Raw genomic sequence first — 12,454 nt, forward strand, 5'->3', positions numbered from 1 at the left:
AGTTATTTACGTGCACACTTTAGCGGATAGAAAGTCCCATCAAGGACACAGTGCTTAATTAGGAACAGTTCCTTCTCACTTCATGGTTGTGTGGGAGCTGCCAGGGTGAGAGGCTTTGGTAAATGGTCATGTGTGTAGAGGCCTGCAAAATATTATATCAATGGAGTGTCTGTTTGCACCAACAACAGCTTTTCTCACAATTGGCAATTGGCAGAGAGCTGCATGGCCAATGATCATCAGCAGCAGCTTCAGATTTAGTTTTTTTTCTGAATGTGAAGTGCACATGATTCACAAGGTGTAGAGCATTGGGTGTCGTGCCTGCTTCTCGGAAAATGGAGGCAAAGGACATTTTACAGCTGAAGCTGTATGGCTCCGGGCTACAGCGCTCTTCTCCAAACCACGTTGAATTGTGTGAGCCTTTGGAGCGAGTCGCGCGCTGTTTGAGCACCGTGATTGATTCAAATGTGCGATTTCCCTTCCCCCACAGCACAAATAGACACGGCTCACAAATGCAGGTCCCTCTGCTTGCTTAGTAAGTAGACGTTAATTGAAGAGGTTTAACCTTATCTGCTCCAAAGGCATGCAAACCCTTGTTTTCTAAAATTAATTCAAACTGTGCGCCAGTTGCAGCACAGATTGCAGCACTCTACAGGTGTGTACAATTAACCACAAATAATACACCTTACCTTACAGCAGCCTGTCTTTGAGATTTCTACCAAGTTCTCCTAAGACTCCCTAACTTCATTAATCTCCCACGGTGGTGGGTAGAATTGAATGTAAATGTGAATTGTTTCTGACAAGAGTTGCATGCTCACAACAAATGGTGCTTGAGTCTCATGAATTTTTGCCTGGGTAGCTTTTCAGTTCGATGTTTATCTTTTCAGAACTAGTAGCTACAATTCCTGTCAGCTTTTTTTTCTGTACAATGGGCTGTTAACGTTTGCTGCTTATCCAAATGGTTTATATTGATTTTTCAAGGTTGTAAAAATGGCTGCAATGCTGTTAAATACTGAAATTGGGATTTTAAGGATAGCCTTAATTAAAAACACAAATTGCAGTGTTTCTGTGGAATTTTTTTTGGAGTTGGATTGCCCTCGCATCTGCAAGCATTTTACACGTAAAAAATGATTTGTTGTAGTTCATAAGTTTGTAACAATTGATTTCAGACTTGAATTCCTTGATCACTCCATGACCCTGTTATTGAAAAGGCTCTCACTGCTAATTTTGGCCCATATCCAATTGCTCATTCTTGTTTTTTTATATAATTGAGAGCAAACACTTGAAAACCTGTATTTGTAACATTAATACATTACTTATTATATATTGTTCTACTCTTTAAATAATAAAAGCCTAGAAGCCTTTCATAACAACTGCTGTCCATCCACAGGAATGCCTTCCAATATATATTTTTACTTTATTTTGGTGTTTAGCTCAGGGGTTTAATTAAAATGGAATCGGTCGACTCCCCACTCATCCTATAGCTGAACTCAAAGCCATTGGGCAAAATCTTTGAAATTTCCCAGGATAATTTTACAGCAATCCAGAAGCTTTTTATCCCCCTTTGAGCTACATCAAAGCTAAGCCTGCAACTACACGAGCAAACGTGACATCATGTTGGGGTCCACTTTTAAACACTCTTCTATATTTCTTGGCTTGCATTGTACGCGCACACAGCATTAACGAGTTGTGATTATTTTAAAGTAAACATCGTGAAACGTATATGCCAGTCGCAAAACATAATTCTGATGACACAGAAGCGCATTATATGGCCGTACTTTATTCCCCTCCCATTGGCAAGAGCACCCAGTGAGCGCGGCTGCCGACTTGCTTTGGTGCGGTGTTATGAGCAAACCAGACATGCCTGGGTGTGGCAGTTCCGGTCGGCAGCTTGCCCAGGAAAACCGTGCGGGTTTTTCCATTGGGCTTTCTAGGGTTACCCCTTCCGCTGGGAAACGTGATTTCTTGTGCGCACACCCCTCTCACGTAATGGAATGCGCCACAGCTTTGGTGCTGTTGCTTCTGCCTCTGGCTGCCTACCCATATGGCAATGGTGCAACTGGTCTAGACTCACTCTTGGACAAGTATTAATTCAGTTCCCACATCTGCTTTGTCAAATTATAAAAGTGCATTTTTTGTAAAGTGGATGTAAAATACCCTATGATGTTATGGGTAAGAGCTGGCAGTTATGGTACTCTAAAAGCCCGCTTACCTACACCATTATTGCCAAAAACTGTTATTCCTTGTTCTGGCAATTATTTATACTTTTCATTGGACTTCACATGTTAATTGACTACATTTACTTTTAAATTAAGGGTTATTTATATGGACATGGGCCAAACTAATCATTCTCTATTTGTGTTTATGGTAAACTTGTTCCCCACTTTTGAGCAAAGATGATAATGTCAGGCCATGTGTTGATATGAAGCCAGAGATTAATGCATTTGTCTTCGGTCTGTAGAGGAAATAATCCTGGTGCACAGGACAAAAGTGCTTTGTTTCTAAACATTGCACATTAATATTAAGGAATTAAGCTAAATAAAACCCCACTGTGAAACAGGTGTTCACATCATATTGCATGCTTTGGCAACATTGCATATCCTGAGTCTGCTGGAATGTCTGGAACCTGTACATACAGTATATAAACGTATACAAATGCACGCGAAAGCACTGGAGAGGGTTTGCACGTTTAATATAGGACGTCTGGTGCAAAAATAGGAATGTTTCCTATTATGTTGCAATTAAGCGCAATGTGCTGTAGAACATGTTCTTAAAATGGCTTTTCATTGAGGCAAGCGTGGTTCGTTTCCTATATAAAAGTAATCCCTCGTTAATAATTTATAACTGATTTATTTAAATAATCACTTTTCTGTTTATTTTAAGAACATATTTTAACCATCTGTGCAATTTATATTCTATATATAACATTCTAATTGTATTCTGTTTGGAATATCGATAGCATGCGATAAGATAAAGATTTTCCCCTCTGGATACAATCGCAATGAGTGGTAATATCACATAAATGTCAGATAACGGCTCTATAATGGTGTTACAGAACTACATGCACTTTTGGTAGTTGCTTCGTTTCAGGCCTCTTATTCACAATGCATGGCAAACATTTGCTTTAACCCTCCGACTTTTATTTTATTTCAAATTGTGCTATCAGCACTACATGGCATGACGTGTCCATAAAAATGGTGTCTGTGGGCCTTGTGTAAGATATGCAATGTGGTCGTGATGGATGACTAAACCGTTTTTGGTTCTCTTGTGGTTTTCCTGTTATGGTATAGCTGGCATATGGTCTCAACACTTCCACTTGCAGTGTTGTTGTTTAAGCTGCCATGGAGAGGGGAAACAAATAAACCATCATTAACCGTATTTTGAATTTGTCCGTTGGTGCATAGTTACCGAGAGTAATATTTTTCTTGTTCAGCGTGGCAAGGTAAGTGTGCTTTGAGTCATCCATATTCGGAGAGCACGAATGTAGAAATTTGCACACTTGAATAAAACTTACTCCTGTGTTTGAATCTCTTTGTATTCTTGTCATTACGTTTGTCCTTCATATGGATTTTTGAGTGTTTTTTTATTACTCATAGTCTTATGTTTAACCAGGAAGGTTTTGACCTAGTCTGAATCCTCTTTCATGAGTATTTTCTTTAGAATGTGGAAATAAGCCTAGGGAACCCACACACACTCCTAAGAGGGGATAACACAAAACATCTGTAGAAAGGCCAGAATTCTATTTGCAGTGGTGTCTCCTATACCTGGCAGCCATGACCATGATGATGTTTGCTAGCCACCATGCTCTGCCTCTATAAAGCTTTGCAAAATCATGTGTGCATGCTACACCATGCTGTAGATTTCTTTGATTTCCATAGGTGGCCCTTATAGTGCTCAGTTATAGCCTGTTGGCCATGTGTTAAAATTGATTGCACTTGTAAAATGGTGCATACTCATTCTTGTGTGTAGCATAACATACACACCTTTTTCTGTACATTATATAATGAAGCACAACCTTCTGTTTGCACCACCCACGCTTTCCCAAGAGTTGCATCATATGTGCTAAAATATTATTTGTGCTACATGCTGTTATCTTCATGTACTGTCTTGCATGGTGTTTTATGTTGGTATTATACTGTGTCCTGGCACAATAAAGTGTTAGAGTAAATAAATAACACAGAGAGGGAAATGTATATTTTTACTTCATATGTAATCCTACAAATTAATTCGAACAATTAGTAAATTCATGAATCTACTATTTAGAAAATAGACTAGTTTTAGAGGCCATAATATGTAAACGAGTACCCGGTCACAGCTCGCTGCATGTATGAGAGTTAGTCAGCAGTGGTGTAGCCACGTGTGGTTAATTGCTGGTGTGCCATTGAGCATATTTGAACATGCCCATGTGACAAGGCCTTCACATGACCACACTTTAGCTGTCATCGTGAAAAGCCCAGCTGCTGCAGTCTTCAGCCAATTTTTGTATAACTATTGGCTTACTCGGTCACATTTGTTTAACAGGCCACATCCTGCTGATGTAACCTGGTCCAATGTTGGCTTTGTTCAAACGCGCTCCTGGGATTCGTTGATATGCAAATCGCACTGATCAATGTATTAAAAGGTCATTTAAACTCAACCCTGTTTTGTGCATTTTGTAGTTCCAAGTAGTGATGTCTAAACTATACCGCTATAATACGTGGCTAATTTGTATGTGTGTTGTCTAGAGAACTTCTAAAAACGGTGCCCCAATTTCAACAAATGACATGCCATTTGAAATATTACAATATGTAGTTTATGTGAACGTGGTAACAAAAAATTATTTGGCCTGGTAATTTATCTTATTGGCTCCACTGCTGCTTATCCACTTAACCATTTTCAAATACCCAATATTGTGCCAGATCCATTTCATAATAATAGGTGGATTTGTTTGTGTGTGTGTGTATCTCTTAACTTTTAATTTCCTCACGAACCTTATTTTAAACGTCATTGTGCAACATTGTGTTTTTATTATAACACTAAGATTATATTGTTTTATTGGGACATTTTATTACATCATTATCAACTCATTTTATTAATAAAATCTGTGTGGGAAAACAAACTCGAAGTAAATGTATACTGCTGAATCTCAATGGAATTTTCATTAATTGCATATAAAATGCTAAATGCAACATGGGAAAACTGACCTTATTTTTACTCAGCATGTTACAGGTACATGACTTTTGTTGCCATATGTAATAGCCCTTTACCTAGGTGTCTTAGTTGAATTGTGTAGCCTGTTGGGTCAAGAAAGCTGGCCGAAGACAAGTGTCCTACCGCCGACGTGTTGTTGCGATTTATTTTAGTGTTTGAGCCCCTCACCAACCACAATTCACCGGGACCAATCTTCACTCTAGAAAACCAAATCGGTGGGTGGGGGAAATGGCTCTTTTTGCACGCCGCCCACCACTGCATTGTGACATTTTTGATAATCGCATGGCGTCACGGTATGAGGCGGGGGGGGGGGGGTCGCCGCATAGTTTTGGCCAGTGGCAGCTCAGGATCTCACTGGCATCCACACGCATCAGCCGTGATCTCATTTGGCATCGGGCCACTTTGTTGCAGGTGCTTGGACTTGGCAGATGCAATCGCAGCGATGTATAACACACGAGTCGATGTTATTGTGTCGCTGCTGGGGGTACGGACTCAGCTAAATCATTAACTCTTGATGTCCACATAAGAGTGAAATTAAATTGGTGCAGTGCACCCAACTTTCTATATTGTCGAGCATGCTTATGCTGAAACGTTTAGCATTTTTAAGTAATGGTTTTTAACTCAGCTACTAATTACAGTTTGATAGTACCTTATTTGATATAAAAATAACCCTTTTTATCAGATTAATTGATATGAATATATTTTCCCTTAGGTGTGTTAGTGCATGTGTGTGCCTGCCTCTATGGATGATTTCTTATATGTGTGGTGCTTAATTGCATTGCTTTATTTGAATAGTCAAATATTTCAATAGACATGTAAATATAAAAGGTCCCTGTAAAATGACAGGTTAAATGCCCAACCTCTTTTTGGCATGTCAAGCTCGGCTGAAATGCTGGGTCTGAGAATGAACAGCTGTCTTGGACCATCACCAGGGTCGTTTAAAGCTATTTTAATACTTTTTTTTGTTCCTGAAGCTCTTGGAACATCTTCTTTGAATAATCTCTGTCCTGGCTGCTGCCGTGCAGCCACCGCTTGTGCAATGTACAAGTCATGCTTAATTTGGACAACCATAAGAGAAATTAAAAAAATCTGTCTGGGTGACAAATCTGTTAAATTCCTCGTGCAAACCAACCATGTACCATCATAGACCTGGTGGCAGAACACAGTGCAGGAGCACGTGATTGGTCATAAATGTTCTTGAAAGTCATCGGTCCGTCCTGAAGCAAGGAACCTAATCACCTGCTCATTTAAATGTAACGATTTCCCTAATGTACTGACGTATTCTGTTGCAGTGTTGCTCTTAAACATTATTTATTCTTTTTTTATTTGCCACCATAATCTTGGTGAGATCCATAGTGGATTGCGCGAAAGCAAGCCTCACCTAAATTTTGAGTGCCCGTGGATCGCACGAGAAGCGAATAGTTCCCAGACAGGCCAGACATGCAGTCCAGACATGGAGTCCAGACATGGTGGCAATGCCAAGACTTTAAAGACTTCTGTGCTGCTGTGGTGACAGGCATGGCTAATTGCAGCCTTAAAGTAGAATGTTGTGTCAGCAGTGTCATAATGGGTCCCACTGGGAGTTTGCAAAGAAGCCATGCATGTTTGTCAGTTAAGAAAAAGTTCACCCGTTTAACATATACTTTTAAGTGTCTCTTACATTAAGGCGCTTCTCCCTGGTGTGTGCATGTTTGGAAATTGTGTACATTCATTGAAGTATATGTACCGGAGATGGCGCAATAACATATGCAGAAATTAGCTAAATTGTGGCATCTAAGGACAATGAAGAATGTAATGGTTTGTGAGGTCTTCATTCAGAGATTAATAAACAATTATTGTAGATGATGATATCTTCCCACTGAGAAAAGTGAGTGCTCCATTTTTTTTAAGTGTAGCCAATGACTGAGCATCTTCCTCTCAGATGTGTTCCCGTGACCAACATACAGGTGACCAAGCAACCCTTATTTTGTTATCTTGCTAGAGGCAAGAATTACTCGTTAAATGCTTGTTCAACAAGACTGTTCTTCAAATTCAATCAATGCTCTCCTTAATGAGGTGAAAGCTTATGGAAATAAATTATTGCTTTTTCCAAGGTACCTGAATGGATAGAGGGTCATTTATTGGATTTGGGTTTGAACTGTGGGTGGTCTTTTCATAACGAGACCATGATGGTTTCGGCAGATGTGACTTACAGGAAGTCGGTAACATAGCTATAATAGAAGCGCAAATGGCTTGCCGTGGGACTGCAAACGATATTCCTTGCTGTGGGAATTTAAGCTTTGTTTCAAGAGATCTTTGTAATGTTGAGCCTCCCACGCATACAGCAGGGTCATGTTTGTATTAAAAAAATGTCAAACCTCTAAATTAGAGGTAAAAGGTATGATACCTGCCCTGGTGCCCTTGCACTGAAAACAATTGGCTATTTAAAAAAACAATGTTAAAAATGAAAAAAACCTACAATTAAATGGGAGTTTAAACCCTTGGGCAAAAGAGGGATCTGTGCACATTATCGGTTTACCTTATTTAATGATTCAGTAGCTATTGAATCATTCCAATGTCACCATGGCATAGAATTTCACTTTACAATGGGGCGGAGCCTGGGATTTGCTTGGTAAATGAATACACGTGCAGAACTACACAGCGCACAGTCATGTTAACACTTGCAAGAACGCACCTGACCATCTTGCACAATTGCTTCTAAGCCCTTTTTGTGGTGGCATTCCTTGCATGCATTGCTATGTGACTCATCAGTTAGAAAGTCTACTGTTGATAATTGCTGCATAGGAGATGAATGCCAGTTGCTTTTTTTTGTCTGTGACCACGTTTCATAAATTCTTGACTCCAAATAGTCTCTTACAACTGTGTTTTGCAGTAAAATATGGCGAAGCCTTCATTATCAGCAGTAGGGTAAATTGCTCCGGTGATGTTTCAGCCATTTTGTCAAGACTTAGATCTTGCCTGCTAAACTGCAGTTTCTGCGGCCAGGGCCTCCATACTCGCATGACATGCTTTGGTGTCAAAGTACATGTCTCTACAAAGATTACCCAGGCGTTAAAATAAAATTCGTGTGCTTGTTTACACATTACAGTTCCTTCTCCAGAGGTGCATTTAAGTGTGCGTCACCCTTGTGCCCCAGTGGAACACACAAAAGTAAACACCCCAGAACCTTTGCATCCCTGCCCGCCTGCCTGCCTCACAGCAGTGCACCTGTTTGACCTGTGTGTTTGTGCCTGAACTGTACCGTGTACTAGTCATAACATTGATCATTCTTGCTGTATTGGCCACATAGGTTAATATAAATTCATGCAGCTCATTGGAGCTGGCCCTGTGTAAGGAAAATTACGATAGAACTCAAATCAGGAAAGCTGGTTGAGTGCAATTTTAAATATATTTTTTGGTACTGCTCAATATTTGTTTTTCTGTAAAATGTCTTATCCATAATAAGTCTACTCATTAAGCTGAAAATGTCTTATAATCACAAAAAGTTCCCACCTCAGGATATATTGATTTATGGGGCAATAAATTAGTGTAGTCACTATTAGAATACTGCATCAACATTGAGATTGTTATGCAATTATAAAATCCTTGAGGAATTTTACATTATTCAAAAGAAACTTACATTTTTAGCTCATTTAATTAATCAGCTCCCGTATTTCGTCATGCTAGTATTTAAATTCGTATTAACTGACCCCATTATGATCCACTTGCATTATACGTGCTCTTTTCACATGTAAAACAAAAAATATATTTTTTATTTTACTAGGTAAGGCTCACTGAACCATATAGCTCTTTTTTAGAAGCGACCTGGTCAGAAATGACAGCTCAGCGAAGTGGCTTATCATGTGGAAATGTATAGTAGCCACATACTTTAAATGCATGTTTCTAAATGTGGAGGGGGAAACGCGACCACAGTAAGAGCTCCAATTATACAGGCGTCAGGGTTGGGATCAAACCGACAGCCTCCTGTATTCCAGGAGAGCTAGTTAACATCTCACCACTATGTGTACATTTAAACTGACAATATATTTTGAGTCTACAGGGTTGCTGTGTTGCTACGAAAGAAACAACAATCGGCTTCGTAAAATAATACTCTGCATTTAATTTCCAGCTAGGACATCGACATACGGTGTTTGCACAAGCCATAGAGGCCACATCACCATGCTCATTGGGTTACGCCTGTAACGTGAACTTAAGCTTTCAGAGCCGCAATAGCCGTTTGTCATGGAAGAATTTAAAATCACCTGCGACGTGGCAGACTCGGTGAAGCGTTTGTAGGACTGGTGGGCACAATTAGAGCAGACCAGAACCATGTACTTTTTGAAAAGTACAAACCGTGTAGTAATTGAAAAGCCACATGCTTATTCTTGGAAGAGGGGCGTGTATTAGAAAACATTTGCAATCGCTAGGGAAGTGACTCAAGTCAAGTTCCTCATTTGTACGTTTTGAGGCGTGATCAGGAGGAAGGGAGGATAACGGTCAGTTGCTGCCACACCCAGTCTTTCCCAACCAAAAATGTGTAACCACTTCTCGTTTCAATTTTGAACATTTTTCAATTAAACAACTTCATTTTGTGGACTCTTATTTTTATAATGAATGTTCATGCACTCATTTTACTTTAGATTCTTTCATATGAGCGGATTCATTTTCTTGGCATGAGTAGGTTACGGGTTTGAATCTTGCCACATGGTGCTCGCTAAATGAACTGGGTAAACTGCATGCTTGCTGAATGAATGATCACCAGATGGTGATAGCTCCTTGTATGGGCTTTTCCACTATTTGTGCGTACATTTTAGACATTTTAAAGATGTGGGTAATCCTGGGCATAATCATGAAGTGGATTTTTACTTCAGCATAGTATATCAACCAATTACCCGTGCAAGTCAAATTTAAATAGTATGTCCACTTATTTTGGTAAGGGAGAAATTCTATAAAATACTAAGGTGTCAGAACTGAAGTTTTCATCTATGCTGCGATGGTGATGATGAATATATGTGTATCTGGCAAATTATTGTCTTTCATAAATAATCCATATTCTCTAAACGAGATAATTACTTTCAAAATGATGCCCCACACGTATGATGAGGCAAACATCAATTGTTTGTTACTATTCGGCTGCCCAATTTTTGGAACTGCCCACATATAAGCACACAAAATGGTCGCTCAAATTTGGAATCAAGTAAACCATTAACGGTTCTAATTCTTTCGTAGTTGAGGCAGTGATGCACAAGCACAAATAAAAAAACTCACCATGTTTGTCATTAACACTGCCTTTAGCAGAAAAAAATATATATAGAATATTGTAATACTACCATGATAAAAAGCCAATCACCAGATAGCTATGAATATGTAATTTTCTTTTATAAGGTAGTATTAATGGTGAAGGTGAAGATTTTTAAAAAATATTTGTGGATATTAAATAATGGTGGCTTGTGTCTTAGACAGATTTGGTCATTGCCATAACACACAATGGCCTGCTCTCTGGTGGGATCTTTTGTGTTGGCGACCTGGCATGTGGCTCATCCCCACCGGTCGATCAATGAAGATCCGCATTTAACAGTTCATTCATAGGGTCACACTCAATGTCTTCCCATAGTTCCCCCATCGAGAAAAGGCTGAGACTGGCCTCCAGCCACAGAGTTCTTTATACCCTTTTTTCCCACTGACACATCCGAGCTGCATCAGTGCGGGTCCACACAGTTTCACAGGCTAATTTCCGATCCGAGCACTGGAAAAACAACCTGGCATCTCCTGTGCCACGCCGGGTTGGCTCAGAACATCTCTCCAGTGTGGCTCAGTTGTAATGTGGAAAAGAGGAATTGTTATCCATTTGTAACCCAAAACTGAACCAGTTGTAATTATATATATTTGTGCTTGTACTAGGAGACGTCACGTTAGGTATGCCCATCTTTAAACGGTATCCAGTGGTGTAAATGCTGCATTCCTGTGGAGGAACACATTTTTTCTGGAGCACGACCACGATTAACATCCCTTAAAGATGTATTTTAATGACAACTTGAGGGATGATGGCCTGAATTGATCCTAAACCGGGATTTCAACTTGCAGCCTTCTAATTTTTAATTGAGTGCTCGGTTATATTCTTATCGTGTGTGTCTTTACGTAGATTCTTTGGTTAGTATTAAAGCTGTCCTATGATGCCATGTGGCTAACCACTTTTCTGTGTAACGTGTTAAAATAATAAAACAGCAGTGGATTGCCTTGTCAATCCACTGCTGGATGAATACTTCACCAAGCACTGCTTAATTTAGGTTTCCGACCATTAAGGTTAAATACAAAAAAAAACATGGTGTAAAGGTTAGTTTGTGGAGGATGAATAATTGAGTAAGGTTATCAGTGTGAGAAGAAGCATGCACTGTGCTAGCTCAAGAGAGGTTAAAATTAGGCCAGGGCAATCACTAATTAGCTAAAAGCCTAGGCACAATGAAAAATAAATGTCAACACAAATGTGGCTCACTTGATTGTGTCTTGGCCATTCATTGAAGAGGTCAAAATTTAAAAACCGATACTTCAGAAACAGAATCTTTATTTATCCTGGAAGAATCCGATGAGCTATGAAATTTTTTCACAGATGTTCAGCAAATACTTGAGTGTTAGATGTAAGAGGTCAGATGTAGCTCGATGTTTTATTTAAATTTCAAAGCAATGTTTGCCATTTATCTAATTATAATGGTATCATAACATTCCACTCTCCTGGCTAGACATTTGATCCTTCTGGGACTCTATTTTTTCCAAGGGTGTACTTAACTCTGCGACTGGGGTACCAATCAATCCAAAATCAGTGCTACTCCGTGATGTCGAAACGCAGCAAGGACGATTGCGCTGAAACCATCAACGCTCGTATGCACCATAGTGCGTCGTGTACAGCTCGCCGAGATGAGTCGATTGCTGCATCGCCGACCATCAACAGACTAAAAATTACTGCATCATGGACATTGTGCGAGATCCGGGGTACTATGGCATCCCGGGGTACTGCCATAAGGTTCATTTTGCCATAGTGATAACATTCCTTTTCCTGGCTGGCAAAGGGTGAATATTAAACACATTAGCCTCCATTAATTTTTTTTGCGGGTTAATTGCACATTTGTTTGTCATGGCATGTTGCTAATGAAGCAATGGATGTAAATTATACTGTGTGACATTTTATTCTTTCTCAGTACTGATCATTGGGCTGCAACAAATAGTTTTTCCTGTTGTCGGAAACTAATAGTTAATGGCTGATAAATGTGAAGCCCTTTCAAGTAACGTATAT

General features: G+C 39.6%; 1 protein-coding gene across 6 annotated transcripts in view; it reads left to right on the forward strand.

Moving 5' to 3' along the window:
• Positions 1-12,454, forward strand: part of LOC116952036 (protein MTSS 2-like) — an 82,391-nt gene that overhangs the window by 16,307 nt on the left and 53,630 nt on the right. The window lies entirely within an intron of this gene.

This window comes from Petromyzon marinus, chromosome 45 (assembly GCF_048934315.1).
Source record: "Petromyzon marinus isolate PM22_M1 ecotype Great Lakes invasive population chromosome 45, UKy_Petmar_22M1.pri1.0, whole genome shotgun sequence".
Taxonomy (NCBI): Eukaryota; Metazoa; Chordata; class Hyperoartia; order Petromyzontiformes; family Petromyzontidae; genus Petromyzon; species Petromyzon marinus.